Here is a 22594-nt window from a genome sequence, read left to right on the forward strand (position 1 = left end):
CTAACCAGTCCCAGGGCCTGTGCTCTGTGTAAAATCAGTATGCAAATTAGGCTAATTATAATTGGCTAAGTCAACCTACCTATAAGTCCCTCGTATATGGTATGGCATGTAGGTTTAGGGACACCAGCATAGGTAGTGCACCAATAGGTGCACTGCTGAGGTGCCCAGTGTCATTTTAAAGGCAGGCCTGCCTTGCTGGCTGCTTTTAAATTAAGGTTATATGCAAATTCGACTTTGGAATTAAAAGACGTTCCAAAGTCTTAAACTACCTTATTTTTACATATAAGTCAACCCTAAGGTGTGCCCTGTGTGCCCCTAGGGCTGGGTGCCATGTAACTATAAGCAGGTACCTTATAAAAATAGTTTTATAAGCCCTGGTGAGGTAAAACAGCCAAATTCATTTTTCCCTCATTGTAGTGAATGGCCACCACAGGCTAGAATGGGGAGACTTTATTTTAATTTTTAAAGTCCCCTTAAGTAACAGATACCAGAAGTTTGGTATCAAATTAATTGTTATAATAAATCCCACAACTTCCAGTTGTGGGATTTAATATAACTTGTTCAGGTAAAGAGTTTTAAACTTTACCTGAAAAGTTGCCAACTTCAGCCCTGCAGTGTTTTTGCTGCTGTGATCAGATTGGCCAGCCTCAGGCAGCCTGGCCAGGCTGCCTTGATGAGGTGTGAAGTGGCCTGGCTTCATACAGAGAGATGTGCCTGTGGGAGGAGATCTCCCCTCAGCAGATGGTGAGGAAGGAAGAGGGAGGGCTGCCAAACTGGTCTTCAAAGGCAGAGAAGGACATTTGGAGCAACACAGCAACAGCCCCACATCCTGCAAACCCAGACAATTAGGTGTCCCCTTGATTAGATTAGGAGAGGGCAGGAGAGGGGTGTGTTTAGGATTTTTAGTCACACCAGTGGGTGGGCTCAACCAGATGTAACCTCCAAAAATCACTTTCAGCCATGATAGATTTTTGAGGAATGTTGTTCCCTGGGATTGATTTTTGCCACACTTCCTAGGAAGTGGTCATCACAGGGGGAATGACCCTGCCCCTGATTGGAGCACCAGGACCCTCCTGTTTTTCACCCAGGAGCAGAGATAAAACTGGCAGACCTGCATCCACACCTTAGTTCCCTACCAGATCCCTATCAGGAAGAACTACAGAAGAAGAAGGACTGCCCTGCTGGACTCCTGACCTGCACCTGGACACTGCAATCTAAAGGACTGCACCAGCTGCACACTTGGGTTTCACCACCAGAAGGACTTTGCCTGGCTTCAACTGGTTCAAGGAGGGACTCCCTGTTTGCTACAGGTGAAAAATTGCTAACCAGAGTCCCCTGCACCAACTCCTGAAGAAACCAACCAGCTGACCACTGTCCAGTGGCCAAAAAGGAGTTTGCGTCAGGTGCATTCTGGGAGTTGTAGTCCACACCCCTAAGGATCATCTCCGAACTTCTGGAACCTTGGGGTGAGCTGTGGACCCCAAAAGAACCTTGAAGGAACATCTGGAAGAAGATCCAGAAGTTTGGAGAAGTTTGGAGAACTTTTGAAAAAAAGCTCCATAGAGGGACCGACCCGCCGCGGCAACTCTAGCCAGCTTGCCTCAACCGTGACCCGGCCTGACTTGCAGGTTTGTCCCGTGAAGAAAATCTCCCAAAAAAGAGACTAAGTCCGAACGTAGGAAGTTGACCGGGACCTCCCAGCCAGCGTATCCGAGGAGGGCTCCAAGGACGTCGGATCAAGATCCAGGTTTACCCCGGTGAAAGGATTTTCACCTCGAAAAAAACAACTAAGTCCGAAGGTAAAAATCTCCACCGAGGGCTCCCGCGACACGTATCCGAGGAAGAGGTCCAGGAGGTCGGATTGGACTGGCAGGTTCGTTCCGCTTAAGAAAATCTTCAGAAAAACAACTAAGTCCGAAGGTAAACTTTTGATCGAGGCCTCCCGCGGGCTGTAACCGAGCCGGGCTTCATCGCGGTCGGCCTTAAACTTTGTCTTTGCCCCGGCCGAGGTGCGACCAGATGACCAGATTGGCGCTTTTTGTTTCGAGGCGCTAGAAAACAATATTCATATCTCCGGTTCCCCTTATCCGATTTTATTCGTTTTTGTGTCGTTTTAAAGATAAAAATATAATCTATTTTTATAAATTGGTTTTGGATTTTTAAACTGTTTCCTGTCTTTTATTTAATTACTGTTTTGTGATATTTGAATGCTTTACACTCTGTCTCCTAAGTTAAGCCTTGTCGCTCGTTGCCAAGCTGCCAAGGGTTGAGCTGGGTTTAATTTACAGAGACCTAACTGGACCTAAGTTTAGGTTAGTGGCCTATTGCTAAGTGTAGGTACTTACCTGCCCTTACCAATAGCCCATTTTCCAGCAGCACATAACTATCATAAGTTACTAAATTGATTACTCCCCATGTCACATAAAATTTTAAGCAAGGCTTAAGAGCAGGTTTATTGGGAGGGGTATGAGATAGCTAAGAAATACAGGCCAGGGCAAGGAGACAGCCATGGCATTTGCTCATCACATCTCCATCGACAAGTGTCAACAGGTCGAGTCAGAGAACTCAAAGACTTTGAGTTGCTTCATGTTTGGAATTGTTGATGACAGATGGGATGAAAAAAGGAAGGGGACACCAACACCAAACTTTCATCACAAAGTTGATCCTGTCAATACCCATATTACTCTAAAATGGTCAAACTAGTTAGGCTAAACATAAGAAGTGGTCTGAACTCACAAAGTAAATGGGTAAAAATTCTGAATTTGTTATATTTCTTGTTTGCTACATGGAAAAAAGATTTGCATAGACTCAAGTGGTTTACCAGGTAGTATTTTGCCTTCAGGTTCTAATTAAACAGAAGGGGTGGCAATCATCCTGAATTCAGATTTCCTAGGATTAAACAGTAGAATGGAGAATTCGGGATACCGGTGGCTATTACAGACAAGGAGTGTCTCTATATCTACTCCTTAGCCTCACTTTGTACGCCAAATATGGTCACTGATCATTATATCAAGAAATCAGAAAAAGAGGGGACATAATCATAAGGGGGAATCTGAAAGTATTGATGGATAAGACACAGTGCTGAACAGTACAAAGGAAAGATCAGACGATGGCTTATTCCCCCCCAAAACCACAACTTGACAGCAGCAAATAGGGCTCACTGATATTTGGTGCAAGCAACACTCTTCTCCCCTTAATTACTCTCATTACTCTGCAGCAAGTAAGATGAATGCATGCATAGATCACATTCTGATAACAAGCTCCATGTCTTTTAAAATAGATTCAAGAACAATTGAACATATCACATTTAAAATCATGACACTGCAGTCTCGCATTAGTCGAAAAATTCTCAGACAATATGGCATAAATTAACAACAATAAGGTTCCAGGAGAAGGCATATGACATGGACAAAGCTGAATTGTTTAGATCAGGAGAAAGGAGATTCCATTAGTCAATACAATAACAAATGTCGGAGGATAAGAGATACAGTGCTATATAGTTACAGATGATATAAAAAAGACCATCTCAAACATTCTTGCACAGAATGACGAAAGAGATACAGACGTGAATATTAAATTAGATTTCCTAAAGGCATTAAATAGGGAACAGACCAAATCATACATTAAGAATAAGCAGGGAAAGAAGAGAAAAGTCTACCCAATTAGAAGACAAAATAAATGAACTAGAAACTATATCCCAAAGGAACAATTCTCAGACAATATGGCATAAATTAACAACAATAAGGTTCCAGGAGAAGGCATAGCACATGGACAAAGCTGGGTTGTTGAGATCAGGAGATAGGAGATTTCATCCCAGATGTTTCATAAAGATGTGTCCCTGCAAGAAGTAATTCCCTCCATGATAATACAGAAATACATAGAAGCTGCCCCCATGCCTAAACTTACACCAAACAAACTCATCCCCTATATTAACCAATTCAAGTAAGCCAGGTAATACGGGCCATTGGTAGTCTTTGGTCAAACAAAGCCCCATGGATTATTGGCTTCTTACCTCTAATTTACAAACCTTTTGTGAGGCAACTTGCCCCATTCCTAACACACTTATACAGCACATTTGTGTGACGTTATCGACATATAAGCCTCAATGTGCATCCATTCATTTTGGTCATTCCAAACGCTGAAAAACAAACAATTGTGCAGCTTATATAGGGCTATATTCCTGTTGAATGTTGTTAGAAATGGGGTTTCTGGTTGGCTAGGGTATGCACCTAAGCCCGGCAGAACCCACCCACTCTAGTCAGGGCAAGGGAGTTACATGTCCAAGATAACCCCTGCTCACCCCCTTGGTAGCTTGGCATGAGCAGTCAGGCCTATCCCAGAGGCAATGTGTAAAGCGCTTGCAAAACACACACAACACACATGACACACTATCCCCACCACAAAGGAAACACAACACCAATTTATATGAAAATATACCGTATTGTACACAACACAATTATTGGACCAAACATCACATATCAGTACTATCCTGCCACCTTAGCAGTTGTCAGAACGTTACACATTAGTTACTCTGCAAACTAGCAGTAGTCACATATAACACACAGGTTGCTCAGTATTCTGCAACATAAGCAGTAGTCAGTAAACACGTTATTACACCAAAGCTCTTGTCATAAGAATATCATAAATGCCCATAGTAGGAACATAATAAACCATAGGGCAAGTCATAAAAACATATTAGTATAGTATCCCCATAATAGGAAAATTTGTATTCACATATAAAACATCATAAGCAGGTAGGCAATATATGTATCCACAAAGTCTGTAGCAAGAACTTAGAATATATATATGGTTCCTTTAGGGAGTACCTGTTCTGGTGGTAAAGGCACCTCCAGTGCCTGGGAAACGGAAAATGGGGCCCCCGGCGCTCCTTTGCGCCAAACGGGGGCCTCTGGTATCTTTGGAGGCAGAGGGGGTGGCATGCACCTCCTCTGTGCTGTGGACAGCCCCCTCCAGGGCCTGCGAATACTGGGGGGCCCCCAGGCCCCAACCGGCCCTCACAAGGGGGGGACAAAGTCCACAAGATAGTGTAGGGGGAGGGGGTGCCACGCACCCTCTCCGATCTGTGACGGGCCCCTCCCAGGGCCTGCGATTGCTTGGGGTCCCCCCCCGTTCTACACTGGCACCGGCCCTCGAGGGGCCAACAAGGGGTCTGCAGCGCAGGCGAGCCACCGGTGAGGCTGCCGCCCCGCCCACAGATCCACAACAAGCCCTCCGGGGCTCGGCAGGCGAAGAAGAGGCGTCCTCCTCTCCTTCCTGCCTCTGATGACGTTCCGGCCTGAATCAGGGCCTTCTGGTGCCCCGGGGGTGTCTACAGAGTGGACCTTGCCCCACTGGCACCAATAGGAGCACGCTTGCTGCGGTCTTTGAAAGAAAGGTTTTCTTCATGCCCCTGGGGCACCGTGAAGCGCGCTTCACGTGCGCTCGAGTTGAACAGCCTACCCGGGCTGCGGCGGTGATGTCTGCCACCACAACGCACTTTTAAAAGCGCTTGAGCACTAAATTACGCCTGGGTCGCGGCAGTGAATTTCAGGCACTAAGAAAGCTGGAGAGCGCTTTTCCAAGGCGCTGGATGAAGAGCAGAGGAAGCACTCCTCGTGTGAAAAATAAATGGATGCAGGGGTCAGGGGCCACAGCATCCTGCCCCTGGGGGCAACTTTCTGGAGAAAGGCCTACAGGTGGAGTGGCCCACCAACAGGCCAGCACAAAGAAGATGCAGCAGGTGACAAGACCTTCACAGTGACCCAGTAGGTCACAGGTCAGCACAGAAGCAGTCCTTGGCGGTACCTGGTGAGCTATTCCAGCCTTCTGTGTCCAGTTCCAAGATGATTCAAAGAGTCTCCCAATTGAGAGGAAAATTCTCCTGTACTTATACTCAGTCCTTAGAGTGCTTTACAATGACTGGGAGAGGAGGTTCCAATCAGTTACAACTGGTTCTGGGAGTGCCCCCTCTCTCCTTCAGCACAGGCTCCAAACATCAGTGGGGGGTAAACAACCCTATTGTGTGAGGGCACAGCCTTTACAAATGTAGGTGTGCCCCGCCTCTCCCTTCTCTCAGCCCAGGAAGACTATTCAGTATGTGGATATGCCTCTGTGACGCCTCCACCCTCCCTGTGTACAGGCTGTCTGAAAAGTATGCACAAAGCCCCAACTGTCACTCTGCCCAGACGTGGATTGGAGTCAAGCTGTAAAAACACTAGAGTCATAAGCACAGAGAAATTCACACTTTCTGTCATAGTAATAAAAAATACACATACATCAGTAAGCAGCATTTAGTATCACCATCACAACCATACGAAACAAGCCTAACCTACCCCTCATAAATCAGACAATACCCCTTTCACATAAGGTAGGGCATTTCTAATGCAATCCTATGAGAAGGCAGCACTCACAGCAGTGAGACACCAAGTTAGGCTGTTTGTCACTACCAGGACAGGCCACGCAACCTGGCACATGTCCTGCCTTCTACATACATGGCACCCTGCCCATAGGGCTAGCTAGGCGTACCTTAAGGGTGACTTACATGTAGTAAAAGGGGAGTTCTGGGCCTGGCAAGTAAATTTAGATGCCAGGTCCCTGTGGCAGAAAACTGTGCACACAGGCCTTGTGCTAGCAGGCCTGAGACAGGTTTCAAACTCTACTTCAGTGGGTGGCGCAAGCAGCGCTGCAGGCCCACTAGTAGTATTTAATTTACAGGCCCTGGTTATAGAGATACCACTGTACAAGGGACTTATAGGTAAATTAAATATGCCAATTAGGTATAAGCCAATCATACCAACTTTAGATAGGAGAACACCTGCACTTTAGCACTGATCAGCAATGATAAAGTGCTCAGAGTCCTAGAGTCAACAGCGACAGGTCAGAAAAAATAGGAAACAGGAGGCAAAAAGACTGGGGATGACCCTGCATAAGGAAAAAAGTCCAACATATGTTGATATCAAAATATTAACAGGTATCTTAACAGACAGATGGGGAAGCTTTATCAGGCCTCATCAAGCCAAAGCAGGATTTGTTCCAGGTAGAAGCTGACACGGCAATAGCAAAACAAGGATGCATCATATTGATAATACTCTGGGAAGGAAGAATTTCTTTTTTTGCTTGACACCGAAAAGAATTTCCATCAGGTTATATGGAAATTCCTCATTAAACTTCGGAAGCAGTAGAGCTTGGTCCTCACTTTAGAGGGCGGGGGCTTAGCTGTTATAAAAATCTTACAGGAAGGGTGGGATTTAATGATTGCATCTTGAAGCAGTTTGGAATTGGATGTGGTGCACATCAAAGATACCCTTACTCCCCACTACTATTTGACTTGACGGTAGAATCGCTAGCATTCCGAGTCAGGAATATACACTGATAATATAATGGTAATAGTAACATAATCTGAAATCTCCATCCCATCTTTAATGGAAGAGGTTGAATGGTATGGTAGTGTCTCAATTTATACTCATCTTTGGAACCAACTACAAGTTCACATAAGGAACCAGCCAAATGTGCTACCTTTCAGGAAACTCCTAAAAACCTGGCTTTTTAACCACTCTTTGCAGCACTAAGTGGCTGATCTCTGTCCCAGGCATTTGTGGCAGCACCAAGACGTCCACGGGCATTTGATCATGCTTTAAAAAATGGAAAAATCAAACTCTAATTGATAAACTTATACTCAATTTATAAAGTAAATGTCACCAAATTACAGATCTGGGACCTCCTCCTAATGAGAGACCAGGTTACAGCCCTTCAGAACCAGTTACAGTAGTCAAATAATACTGCCCCGTACTTAAGGTTCAAAACAGCATTCACACTAGAGTGCATAGTGCGAATAAACTGTAGCACAGAACTCAGTCACAACTCACACTCAATTGCCCTAACACATGGGAGGTCTAACATGGTGGCCACAAACAGCCACAGTAAAAATGATCCCGTACATGACTATCCCTTTAATGGTAAAGGTGTTCCATCTTGCAGACTACAGAAAGTTAATGATGACTATGTGTGTGTTGAGGATAAGAATAGGATTGCCGCACACATATTGCAGAAACCCAACAAAGAAGGGAAAGTTGGGTCACCAAGCAAAAAAGATACTATCAAGCATGCCGATGTAGATAAATGGTTGATGCTTTGTAGACCAGATGTGAGCTGAGGCATGCATTGGGTAGGTGCTGTGAACATATGCCCTAGATATAAGGGTGCCCGAGTTGCTGCAGCACCCTCAAAATAACCATGCCGTAGTTCATGAGGTGAATGAGGAATAAAGATGCCTTCAAAGACACATTTACAATGTGTTTAGAAACAGAGGTCAAATGCCAGGCAGTGGCTTCTGACAAATTGCGCTTATGCTAAAAAAGGGATATTGGTGTTTACTTTTCTTTCTTGACGACAATGTGAGAGGAGTTTATCTTCTGAACTATGTGATATTCTTGTTAGGGTACAGGAAGCATGAAAGGAAAGTCTGAAGGTTGCCATTTGTTTCTACATCCACAACAAAATTTAAATACTTGTAAATGAACTACAGAGATGCTTCTAAATGTATCAGCAGCAAGGAAAGAATTAATGAGGCACATGTTTAATTCTGAAGTGAAATATAAACGAAGATTTAAATAGGATTCAAACAAATCAAGACACTTTACTCCCCAAAAATGGGAGGGCAGAAGATTCCATGTTTTTTATTTGCTGACAACACTCTGCTAATATCCCAAACAGCCATAGGCCTCTCAAACCTGCTTGCGAGGTTCATGGACTTCTGCAAAGATCACGGTCTGCAAATCAATTCATTAACAACAAAATACATGGTGTTTGGAGACAAAAAGTATAAGATGAGAAGACCCATTTGCTTGGAGGGTGTCACATTGGAAAGAGTGGGCACCTTTGATTATCTAGGCCTCAAACTTGAAGACTCACACAAATGGCAAGCCCACCTTCAGAAATCAACAACGTGTCTGAAACAAAGGGCGGGTGGTATTGTGAGATTTGCAGCTAGATCCCCCAGATTTGCTTTGACTCGTGATCTTGAAATATACAAATCTCAAGCCGAGGGGGGGTGGCTTTACATGGGGCTGAGTTATGGGGCCATTGCAATCTGGAGGATTTGGTAAGGGTGGAAAACTTGTTTTTAAAGATGTTGTTAAGAGTTCCTCCAAGTACCCCTTCCTTGCCCATTCGAATGGACTTAAATCATCTCCCAATTAACCAGATTGCCACCCTAAGGACTCTGTTGTTTCGCTTATGGTCACTAGACGCTCTTATTCCATTCAGATGTGGGCTAACTAATTTGGTGGGCTCTGACTTTACTACTAGAATTAAGTGGTGTGCCTATGTTGAACGGTCTTTATCTCAACTTGGTTTGGGGTTTTATTGGGGGATCCTTCCTCTATTCCCAAAAACACCACTCAGATTTTGAAGGACGCATTCTGGCTTAATGTCCAAACTGTGCAATTGGCTGAAGTTTCGCCCTTCTCTATGACTGATAGTTTTCTTCAAATCACACGCCATTATGAGTTTGAGTTCTACATGGATGTAGTACTCTCTCCATTCGCGCGTGCCCTTTACACTAGATTTAGAATAGGGTCTCTTCCTCTGCGCACCCTAACTTATAAATGGTCCAACATAAACAACAGGTCCAAGCTATGTCCGATGGGCTGTGAGAATGAAGAGACTGCTACCCATGTTCTTTTTCAATGTCCTGCATATCGCAAACAGAGGGCACTCTGGATTATCCCTTTATGCAAGCAATTGGGCTTTAGGAACTGCTTACCTGCTTTGAGAGTAGTAAAGTCTGACTCATCTGCACAAATTGTGTGCCCTTTGGCTAAATTCTTTGAATCTATTTGGCATTTTAGACTTGGGTTTTTAAAGAACAAACCTCAGTAGTAGACACTGGAAGCGAGCATAGCTGTAATACATAAGTTTGTGGACACCTGCTTATTGCATTTATTATCTAGCTGAGGTTGCATATTTCCTCCATATTTTATATTCATGGGAATTTTTATTTTTTTTAGCTACTGTTTTATCCTGTCTTAAACTTCCCTGATTTTAGAGTTTGATTCCAATTTTACTTATTTTTATTCCTATTTTACTTCCTGGATTATTTTGTACTGTACTTTTATGGTATGTTTTTAACAAAATAAAGTGATGATGATGATGAAGACACTTTACTCGGTGGTACGCAAAGGATAAACATTCGCTGGAACAATTTTTCTACACATCAATTGTGAGCTACAGTCTTATCAGTAAAATTGTATCGATGCACAGATTTAATGGAAATTGTGCTGTAATTACAATACCACATAATGCTTTAGTAATATGTTTGCAAGTGTGCTCCAAAATGTATCACCAGACATACACCACACCCTTACCACTCTCCCGCTGAATGGGCATGACTCATTTGCTATATTCGTTCTTTGAGTGATGCTTAGATTTTTCACAATCCAATGACTTCTGTTATCTAACATTGATGGCAGCACCACCACTCTGAAAAGTGTCCCAGTACCACTGGCTGTGATTCCTAACCGGTCGTATGGCCATGTTCCAATTATAGGATAAAGTGTCAGTGAGAGGGAAACTCACTATATTCCCATTCCCCTTGACCTCTATCTAATGTACCCTTGAGTTTGATCTAGCTCAACATGACTGGCATTTTGAGATCTGGCTGCAGGAGGGCTGCAAAAGAACAGTAGATATGTTTGAGGGTACAGAGATTAGACCATATAGTGAACATATAGTCACAATAAAATATACCTATGCTTTGTTATGCTCAAATTAGACATTAGGGGCCAGATGTACGAAAGTTTTGCGAGTCGCAAATGGGTTGCAGTGCTATTTACGACCTCGCAAAAAGTGAAATGGTATGTACAATGCGATGCGACCCATTACCGACTCGCAAAAATTGCGACCTGATTTTGCGACTTGCAATTACGAAGTCGCAAATTGTGAGTAGCAAACCGAATGCACAAGGCAATCGCAAATTGCGACTAGTCGCAAATAGCCCATTTTGCACACCCAGATTAGATCTGATTCCGAACAGGTGGTAACCAGAACCAAAGTATAAAAGGAGACCCAGAAGGCATCTGGCATTCTCAAAATGGCTGCATTATACATGATTGCATGGAGGAGGAGAGTCCAGGAGCAGAGGAGGAGGACACAGATACAGGAGAGGATATACCAAACCAGGCAGACACTATTTCAACAAACTGAGGATGAGATTTATGATAAATACAGACTAAGCAGCGCAGTTATCCTAGAGATCATTGAACTGATGAAACCTCAGCTTGAACGCCAGACAATGCACGTCTGCTCCATCCCCACACATGTGCAAGTGCTCTGCTCACTGCACCTCTTGGCCTTGGGTAGCTGTCAGGGGGTGATTGCAGTGGCAGGTGGGGTATCTGAAAGTGCCCTCTCAAGATTATTCAGACGTTTCCTAGATGCCATACTCGCACACATGTCCAGATATATTTACCTTCCCAGGAATGAGGCGGAAATTAACAGCACCAAGTTGGACTTCTATAGAATTGCCAACTTCCACCATGTAATGGGGTGTGTGGACAGGACACATATACCAATTTGCCCACCATCAAATCTGGAATATGTGTTCCGCAATAGGAAATGTACTCACTCACTAAACATCCAGGTGGTATGTGATGCCCATAATGTCATTACTGACATTGTGGCTAAATATCCAGGGAGTACACATGATGCATACATATTCAGGCACAGTGGGATACACCAACGCCTAGAACGTGGGGAGTTTGGCGAAGGATATTTATTAGGTACTGTTGAGTACACTCTGATGCCTTAAATACATGTCACTGCGTAACCCTGTGATGCCCTGCTAATTGTGGCTCTTTTGTCACACAGGTGACAGTGCATATGCCCTGAGACCATTTATACTCACCCCATACCTAACACCTGGCAATCAGAATGAGAGGCGATACAACATAGGACATCGGCGGACCAGAGCTGTCATAGAGAGGACGTTTGGCTTGTTGAAGTCACGTTTCCGATGCCTGCACAAAAGTGGAGGGGCACTGCATGTAAGATCATTGCAACTTGTGCCATCCTCCACAGAATTGCCACCAGATGTGGGCTATATCTCACCCCCGACGACACAGATTCGGAGAATGAGGAGCAAGAGCTACCACATCGACAGCCTGGGGATGGAAGCATTGCAATGGAGGGCAGACAGAGACGAAACCACATTGCAACCCACTACTTTGACAGGTACGTGGCAACTGTGACAACACTCACTAATGTAAGTCACACATAGCCCAGTTGTGTAGTACAACAAATTATCCCTTTAATTTCAGGAATATAATGCAGAAAATATTGTCAACTTAACTGCACGAAGAAAGCAAAAAGTAATGTCTGACACATTAAGTTCATGTGCCTCAGTCAAAACACAGATTGGTAGCTCACAGACTCCTGCGACTACGGCCACCATGGCCCAATCCAGGTTGGTCCACTAATCCTTGCCGGGCACTGCTAATCTGCAGGATCCGTGCATCAGAGGCAGACACACTGCTGACACTGGAGATCTCCTCACTATCCTGAGGGGTATCGCCAATGCCCCTTGCTGCCTGGCTGGTCTCTATCAGGTCCACTGCATGGCTGATGCGCCCTAGTCCTCTTGCCACATCACCAGCAAAATGGCCAAGTTCCACCTGCAGCTTTACTGTGCGCCTTGACAGGCAGGTTATTGTGGTTACAAGATGCCCATTTGATACACTCAGTCTGTCCAAACGGGCAGCAGTGTTGCGCTCTCTGAGCCTTGCATGTGCCCTATCTGCCACCATTTCCCTGACCAAGTCATTTATGGAGCTTGTAAGGTTTGCCATGGTTGTGTTCATGGCAGTTAACTGGTTGTCCACATTGGCAAAACCCTGGGAGAGTGTCTGCTGCAGTCTGATCAGTTTCCTATTCATCACCCGCATGTGTCTGTTTTGTAGCCGGTGACTTTGCAGTAAGGATGTCTCCAGTCCTAAAAATTGTTCATCAGTGACATCCTCCTCACTCGCTGACTGCATTGGGTGTTGCCGTCTCCGCACAGAGCCAGCTGACCTATGTGGCCGACTCTCCCTCATCAGTGGCCCCGGTGTCAGGTTGCCTGCCTCAAGACCCAGATCAGTCTCATCCATGTTCTCTGGTGCATGTTGGACGGGTGGTGTAGTTATGCACTCCCCAGCAGTTTCTGTGACTGCCTCATCTGCTGTGTGTGTGGCTGGTTCATCTCCCTGCACAGTGGGGTTGTTGATGGGTCCTTGTGGGAGACCTGTGGGACACAGGGGATACACTGTCAGTGCCTCACATATGTTTGATGTCTCAGAATAAATATTTCTCAAACTTTGGGCTATTGTACTACATTTCCCATAATTCACTGTTCTATAGGTTGCAACATAGGCATGGAGCAATTTGGAGGATGCATGCTTATGTGTACTGTGGTTGTGTGCATGGTGCATATAGTTGTGTAAATACGTTCATTTTGATACTTACTTTTGGATGTTCCCGGAGCAGAACTGTCAAGGTCTCCAATTCCGATTACTGCCTCCGGCTCCAGAGTGGCCTCCACCATGGTCTTTATGGCTCTAGGGGGTGGTACTGTAGATGGTCCTCCTCCAGTGCCATGCATCTCCCTCATACCCTCGGCCACCCTTTCCTTGGTCCTGGACAGGAGGTCATACCACCTTTTGCAGACCTCATCTATTGTGCGATGGCTGACTCCAATGGCATTTATCTTGGTAAGGATATCCTGCCAGATTTTCTTCTTTTGGGTGTCAGGGACACTCATTGCTGCCTTTTCAAACAAGACATCCTGGTGCAGGCAGCACTCCTCTGTTAGGACCTCCAGCTCCTTTTCAGAAAACGTCAGTTTCCTTTCCCTGCCAGCACTGGGTGTCTCCTTGTCATGAGATGCCATGGTTGTAGTAGCTCTTCTCAGCTGGGTCTGACTCTGCTGTTTGTGCTGGGTAGGCTCCTCCCTGTTCCATGGGGTACTTCCTGATGTCATCACTCAGAACCAGGAAGTGTGTTTTTAACTATTTTGTTTGCACCTGCGTGCAATTTGTGACCCAGTCGCAATTTGAGACTCCGGGCCACACCCTTGTGCAATTTGCGACCTCGCAAATTGCGAACACGTATATAGCGATTTCGCAAATTGCGAGGTCACAAATTGCGGTGCGATTCAGCACCGAATCGCAATTTGGTATTACGATTTTTTTATGCATCTCGTTTTGCGAGTCGGAAACAGCGATTCGCAAGGAGTCGCTATTTCCGACTTGCAATTATTTTTCTTCCTACATCTGGCCCTAGGTGTTGAACCCTGCAATGAGTATGATGGCCTGTAGACCTCTGTAATTTGTTTTTGCTTAAAGCAATTTTTAGTGAGCTTTTCATTCCCATTACAGAAAGAACCGATGTAGCAAAAAAGGTCAGTGGAATAATATCTTTGGACATTAAAGATCATGCAAACAAAGCTTTGTCAAATTATACAGCATGCAAGAACAGAGAAAACAGTAGTTTAAACCATTGTTCAAACAATAAAACAGTCAATAAATAAACAATTTAATTATAGTATTCTGTTTTCCAGCAACACATTTTCTGAAAGAAGTGCACAAAGAGCAAGTTGGCATAAGATGCCAAAGGATGTTTCACCATCTCTTCAGAAACACTTGTGGAGTCCTGGAATAGTTACCACCCCTTGCATGTTTCCTGACTGTTAGAAATGGATTTCTGGGTGCCAGAGGCATGCACCCTGTGCAAGGAGGAGACACATTCCTAGTCAGGGTAAGTCACAAACACATCGTAAATTAACCTGTGCTCACCCCCTTGTAGCTTGGCACCGAGCAGGAAGGCTTAACTTCAGAGGCAATATGTAAAGTGTTTGTGCAACACTTCAAACAGTAAAACAGTGAAAACACCATACAAAAAGATACCACACATGATTAGAAAAATATAAATTAGTTTAATTTAAAAAAAGCCTGAAACAACACAATTGAATCACTAGAACATGTATTATGATTTTTTAATGAATAAACTGTTGAAAAGTGCTTAGAAGCTAAATTTGCCAACTGGGACTATCTGGCCACATCGGTCCAGGACAAAGTCAAAAGTTCAGGCCGACCGCGATGGAATGCAGGCTGGCTACAAGGGACCCAGTTGGGCCCTTTGTACAAAAGTACTTTAAATGTAATACAGGAATGTTGCGCTGGTTCTGAATCATGTCGTTGAGGATATGCATCAATTTTCCCCATGCAGTCAAGGAGATGCATTAAAGTTCCCCATGTAGTGGTGATGATGTCCCCGAGACTAGATGCAATGGAGTTCAGGTGTCTGTGCAGGCTGCATCAACATCGTGGCGATGCACTAGTTCCGATGAGCAAAGTGGCTGTGATGCAGAGTTCGATGTCATCATCAAGGTTGTAGTTGATTGGTGTGCAGGGATCTTGTGTGGAGGAAACCACCGTAATGCTGGTTCCAAATTCAATGCATCGGTTTTATCCATGCAGTGGCAAACATGCCAGTTCGGTCCACGCAACTACAGAGATGTGGTGGTTCTGCTGGACCAGTGCCTAAGGATCCAGATACAAAGGCCCAGGATGGAGTTGACACCACTTAGCATGTCAGAATCACAGCTGGCAGAGTCCAGTTGCAATATTGGGTTGGTTGGAAGTTTTTTATAGCCTGAGACTTTTTATCAGACTAGTCAGCTGGCCCTTGGAGTCCCTCTGGGTTCTGGGCTGGACAGTTGCAGGTCCAGTTCTTCTCACCCAGACAAGGAGGGCAGCAGGGCAGCACAGCCAGGCAGCAGTTATTCAAGATCAGTAGTCCAGCAGATTTGCAGTCCTTGTAGCAGCACAACAGTCCTTCTTCCTGGCAGGGTGTCCACAGGTCCAGAAGTGTACTTCAGTGGTAGGCTCTCAGGTCAAGTTCTTATACCAAGTGGTGCCTTTGATGTGGGGGAGAATTCAAAGAAGTCTTTGAAGTGCACAGAGGTCCTCCCTTCCTGACCTGGCTCCAGAATCCCCTCGGGTGGAGTTATGTAGCCCTGTGTGTGAAGACAGTACACAGCCAATTCAGGTCTAAATGTGAGGCTGTGGCCAGCTTCTCCCTCACATCCTGTCAGGATGCCCAATTAGGAACCATCAAGTCAAACCTAAGCCCCCAGTGTGTTTTGCTGCCTAGAGGGAATATACAATGTCCAGTTGTCACTCACCCAAGACAAGTGGTCAGAGACAGGCTCCAAGCACACAGAGCTAAAAGCAGGAAAATGCCGACTTGCCAAAGTGTTGTTTTCAAAATTGTAACAATAAATCTGACTTTCCACTTAAAGAGGATTTATCATTACAATTCCATTGGTACTAAACATGACGGATCTACCTCCTTCCAGTCAGGAATTACAGTTTAAAAAATGTAATAAGGAAGGCTCAATGTTATCTTATGAAAGGGAAGGACCTCACAGTAGTGAAAAACAAATTTGGGAGATTTTCATTGCCAAGACATGTAAAGTGTAGAAGCATATGTCCTACCTTTTAAGTACATCACACTCAGCCTTATGGGCTACCCAGGGCCTACCTTAGTGGTGACTTGAATGTAATGAAAGGATTGTAATAATAAGGCTGGGCAAGAGGTTTTAAATGCCAAGTCAACATGGAAGTGTGACCATGCACTTAAGCTGAAATGGGCAGCTTGGGACATGATTAAAGTGTTACTTGAATGGGTGGTACATTCAGCACTATATGCCCACCAGCAGCATTTCATTTGCGGGCCCAGGGCACATGTAGTACAGTTCACTAGGAGCTTATGAGTAAATTAAATATGCAGATTAGGTGTATATTAATCAAACCATGTTTAGGGGAGCAAGCACAAGCACTTGAGCACTGATTAGCAGTGGTAAAGAGCACAGAGTCCCAAGGCCAACAAAAACAAATTCAGAAAAATAGGAGGCAAGCAAGCAAAAAGTTTGGGAAAGACCACCCTAAGTCTGACAGTTCTAACATCACCCTTTCACTTCTAGTTCACTAATGTAGTGGCTTCCCACCCAACAGCCATGTCTACCATCAAGACCCATGTCTGGGTTAGCCCCAGACAGTGGAGTACTACAATGAAATATGAAATTTAGAGATTGCTGCAGGGTGTATTATAATCCAATTAGATATATAGCAGCCCAATGTGGACAAGCACAGTAAGGGCATATGGTAGGAAGCAGCCTCCCACCCCACATCTCTAGCTTTAGACATGTGGAAGAAGGCCCATAGTGTGTGATCTTTGGGTGGGCACTACCAATTGTGCAATACCTTAAAATGTGGAATTTCATTTTGTCTTCTAAGAGGAAGTTGTCATGGGTATGTAAGAGTATTGACCAGTCCTCTGTGGTGTAGTCTCGAGAGGAAGAGGATTTGCAATCATTGCCTGACCTGACCCCGACAAGTGAGAAGAATGTGTTGTCTATCCACAGGTTGAATTAGTCAGATAGGACTTGTAAGTCCCTCAAGCCTTGAGGTACTGGTGCATGTATGGGCAAATGGGAAGACGCTGTTGTGTCATTTGCCAGGCACACTTGAAGACAGTGTTTCAGTTAAGTATGGGACCTTCACTGAGATCTAGGGAGGCCAAATTCTGAGCACAGTGTCTGGAAAGTGGAAACAGTTGCTCTACATAAACGATCACTAAAGACTTCCATAGTAACCAGGGCACAGTGTGGCCCCTATGTGTGTCCCTTATTGCACCGTCGAAAGCAGAGGCATGGAACCATGGTTCACTTTTCAGAAGGCCATGTGTGTAATACCACAGGAATATCGTAGCTCTAATCACAGTTTATTGTCCTGTGGTGGGTGGGCATCACATTTATAAAGAACATCAACCGGCCTGTCAGATTATGGCAAAGCCCCCTCAATGGTAATCCAAATGGGTGATTTTGGGGTCTTAGCAATTCAATGAGTGAGTTGTGCGAGTTGGTGGCCAGTGTAGTAGGATGAAATATGGGGGAGGTGTACATCTCATTATTCAGTGTGAGTGTGAAGCTTGTACATTTTTAATTACATACTCACTCCTCTAATAAAAGACTTAAAGATCTAGTCCAGTTTGTGGTAAAAGAGTTTTTTGAAATTAGAACTAGAAACATTCCAAAACACATCCAAATAGGTGTGCTACAACCATTTTCACGGCCTGCGTCCATCCACAAAGAGAAAGTTGGAGTACCGAACATCTGCAAAAGTTGGATGGGGTTTTCGCTAATAGAGGAGACAAATTATCTTCCACCATGTGAACTAGCCCACTATTGAGAACTATTCCAAGGCATCTCACTCCTATAGGCATCCTTCAAAAGTTATAACCTTCAACACAAGCTCTGGTGGTAACCCAAGGTATAGGCAGCACCTCACATTTTCACCAATTAACCTTGTACCTAGAGAACTGAGAGGACGTTTCCAAAAGTTGTGTAAGGGCTGGAGAGTTTTTCCTGGATGGGTTACGGTCATGAGAATATCTTTCACATAGAGGAGAGCCTTTATCGTGCTTTCCCCAACTGTGGTGCCATCTATATGGTTGGAGTTTCTACGTGCCTGGGCTAACAGTTCTAAAGCCATCAGGAAGAATAATGGGGATAGGGGACATCCCTAGTGTGCCCCTGGCCATATGGGAAAGTTGTGCAAAAGGAAACCAACACAGTTAAATTGAGTCTCTGAGGCTTTGTACAACCACTTGACCTTTTCTATGAACTTCTGACCCAGCCCAAACTTACTAGGACTTTGAACAAATATTACCACTCCACTCAATCAAAGATTTTCTCTGCATTGAGGGACATGGCTAAGGCCTCTTGTTCTGACTTATAGGAAGCTCATATAGGTGCACCAATATCCTAAGGTGCTTCCGGGCAGAGCTCTGCAGCACAAACCTGACATGAGATGGGTGTATTAGTGATGGCATGATCTTGCCTGGTCTATTTGCCAGGAATTTGGCCAATGTCTTGACATCTGCATTGATGAGGGATATGGCATCTAACTCCCACAGTCTAAGGGGTCCTCCTTATTAGCTTTCGGTAACAAGGTGCTGATGGCCTCAGTCGAGCTCCTACCCAAGGAGTCTGAGGTTTCTGCCTCCTTAAAGGCTTTAGAAAGCATCAGAGTTATGAGAGGCTCACCCTTAGGGTACCAGATGTATAGGTCAATGTACAGACAGCTGTCTGTAGTGAAAGAGGGTCCATACAGGCCAGATACAGATAACATAGAAGTGGGTCCTGCCCTAGTTGTAGGCACTTGTGGCAGATTCAAGGAAGTAAAAGTGATGAACTTGCACCCAACATAATGCCACTATGTTCGGGTCACTAATGGCCTCATCAGCTGCTGGGTGCTTAGTCACAAAATGTCCTCTGTTACTATTGGCACCCCCCCTGGATAAGAACTATAGGGGAAAGGCCCCTATGTAGTGTCATGCAAGAGTCAATGCATGAGGAAGCTACTCACTGTGTTGCCAATGCTAGATGAGGCCCAGATTTATGCCAGTTAGGACAAGCATGTGAAAGGTGGTGGGGGGGACGAGCAGGTACTTATTGCCAGAGAGGCTGGCCATGCACTGGCTATTCTGGTCCTTAAGTTCATGAGGCAATAAGGGGGTTAATGGGCTGCCATGGCAGCAGGATTACAGTGACTAAGAAATCCCCAACTGCCCCGTATTTGATATGCTTATCTTTCCTGGGGTCCCTACTATAAGCACTCCTCCAGAGAGCCTCGAGGCATGGGGAGTAGGACACTCATTGATCTGTGCCTCTGATGTGCTATCAGACATGTTGGCTGGCCCGCCACAATTGAAGGTGGGGGCCAGAATGTGAAAACAGCAATCAGTTCCCAGGGGTGAACTTTGCTGTTCACCTACATCTCTGTGGTTTGCTGTGAGTAGGGAGATCTCCTCCAAGAGCTCCTGGGAGATGACCAGGAAGGCATGCCAACTCCAAGTCGGTCTGGCTGTTGATGAGCCACTCAGCACACCCTTGCCCACCGTTGATTGTCATGTGGGATTCCGTTCTCCAGGAAAGGCTCCAATGTAGAGCAGTTTATGGAGCCACTATCTTGCTCTATGGCTGGATCCACTTAAAAAAAACTGATGTCTGATATTTATAAGTAGCTCATACAGGAGACCGAAATGCTAAAATCCTAGGGACAAAGATGGTTGGAGATAGAACTAGGTAGGAAGCTATCAGAAAATGACTGAAAGGATGAATACAAAAGAAAACATAACACAGCAAAAAGGCCACACCAAAAGGTGCCCTGTTTAAACTAACATCATACTAGTATCATACCCCACAAAAAAAATTGCAATGGGATAAACAACATCTGAAGAATCACTATCGGGTCTGTGACTCTGATTGTACTGTCATTTACATGACAGTGTTCCAAACTACAAACTTGAAAAAGGTCCTGTAAGTAATATCCAGTATATTTAAAAACAGTATTCTCAGATTCCTGGCATATGTACTATTGGGCATTGCCATCTCACAAATGTATCCACAACCGTTGACAAATGGCAACTTGCTGTCACTCATCGTTTGTGCAATGATTCAAGCAATAAAAGAGCTATGGGGGAAGTATAGAGGACTTGTTTTTTTAGATTGATTATATAAGTAATGACATATTTTGGGAATAGAAAAAATAGCGAACACTATCATTAGAATGATAAAATATTGCAAACCTTAACATTTTACCCACAGATATAAGGGAATTTATGGCCCCAGTGTTTGTGGACCTTGAGAATATCCCTGAACAAATCTTGTAATATTTTGTTGAGCAGTAGGGGAGATGTAGATGTTCATTGCAACAGTGAGAATAGTCCTCAAGCTTGTTAATATGGCTATATAAAACTATTTTTTTCATAATTGCCTGAAATTTTGAGATAATTACATGGAATTAAACCTAATAGGCCATTTAGCCCTAGATTTTAGAGCAACATTTTGATGCAAGAACACATTTTGCACTACAAATACAGCATAAAAATCATTCCCTGCAAACAACAGTCACTAGTGTTATGGTTGTCCACATTCTTACCTTACTTCCAGTTTATAATCTTGCCTTTGAATAGAGATATAATTACACCATGTGGTGTAATGATATGATTTACGGGCTTTCTCATAAGAAGCTAATGCAAAATTCATGTAATTACGCAAATGACACTGTCTGAATATAAATTTTGTCCAGACCTACCTGTTAAAGCTTAGTTTGGTGTTGATTTTTGGGAGGGCTAAGTTTAAAGGGGTTTAGGATTATGGTTTCATAAAAGTAAATAAGAACCTTCCTGGCAGATCTCTACAGGAGTTGCCAAATTGGCCCCAGGGGAAAGTCGTCCCCGGGGGCAGATCATAGACCATGCCCTAATCTCCTTCACTTGGGAGATAGAGTCAGAGGGTAAGCTGGTGATCTCTGAGGGTGGGAGTAAATGGGGTCCCAGTCACTGCTCTGAGGGACACATGGGCTAGTCATACCATGAAGCTGGAGAGATTAGTTTCCCCAGAGCAGTACACTGGTCAGGTGTAGGGTGACTCCAGCCCACGGGGAGGGTTTCTTCTGCCCTATGGCCCTTTTATCCCTCGAGTGGGGTGGGGAGGTGATCCAGAGAAGGGTCATAGTTAGTCCCCAGATGCCCATTGATTGCATTCTATGGAATGAGTTACCCCTGGTGACAGGAGAACTGCGAAGGGTGACCCCTAAGGGCACCCTGACAGTTCAGTTGTCTGGCAGTACCACTGTCCAGAGAAGGGTCAGGGAGCCCAGATGTAGGGGCAAGGTGAGGGAGGACTCACTCCTGTCCCCTGTTCAGCCTCAGGGTACAGACACTGGGTTGATGGACCAGTATCAGGGTATCACCACTGAACTGGAGGGAGGTAGGGTGGAAGTAGGGTATAAAACCCCTGGGGCTACTGCCCTCCACTCTGAGATGCATCGGAGGTCAGGGAAACCTCAGGAGCCCATAAGGGACTCCCTGCCAGCTTCAAGGCTGGAGGAGAAGCTTACCCAATGGCCCCACTCAGGGCCTCCGCTTAGCAGTGGATGGCCCAGGGCCTGGCTCTTGACACTGACAGCAGTGGAAATAGTTTTCCCTGGGTGGGGGACAGAAGTCAGACCCAAGAAGTAGAATGTCCACATCACTATTTTGGCCATGGTGGTACTGTCTGCCTTCTGGGATGTATCTGTGAGCAAATTAAGGTTAGGAAATTCACAGATGGGGTCCCCAGATGAGGAGAAGGGTTCCCCTGGGTCAGTTCAGTGGCCCCAGAGAGTATAGACAGAGAAGCCCAACTGATTTAAGAAGAGCATAGAATTGGCAAGTGCCCCCGTAGTGAGCCATTGTCCATGTTCTATTGCTCTAAGCAGGGAAGTCCATCAATGTATTGATTAGCCTACTCTGGCTTTAGGCTGGAAGAAGGATATGTTGAAAATGGCCTCTCTGCAGGGTCACCCCCAAACTTTTTGCCTTCCTCCTATTCTTTTTCTGACCTCATTTTTGTTGGTTTTAGGACTTTGAACACTTTACCACTGCTCGTCAGTGCTAAAGTGCATATGCTCTCTCCCTTAAACATGGTAACATTGGTTCATACCCAATTGGG

The sequence above is a fragment of the Pleurodeles waltl genome, chromosome 4_1 (genome assembly GCF_031143425.1).
Source record: "Pleurodeles waltl isolate 20211129_DDA chromosome 4_1, aPleWal1.hap1.20221129, whole genome shotgun sequence".
Classification (NCBI taxonomy): Eukaryota; Metazoa; Chordata; class Amphibia; order Caudata; family Salamandridae; genus Pleurodeles; species Pleurodeles waltl.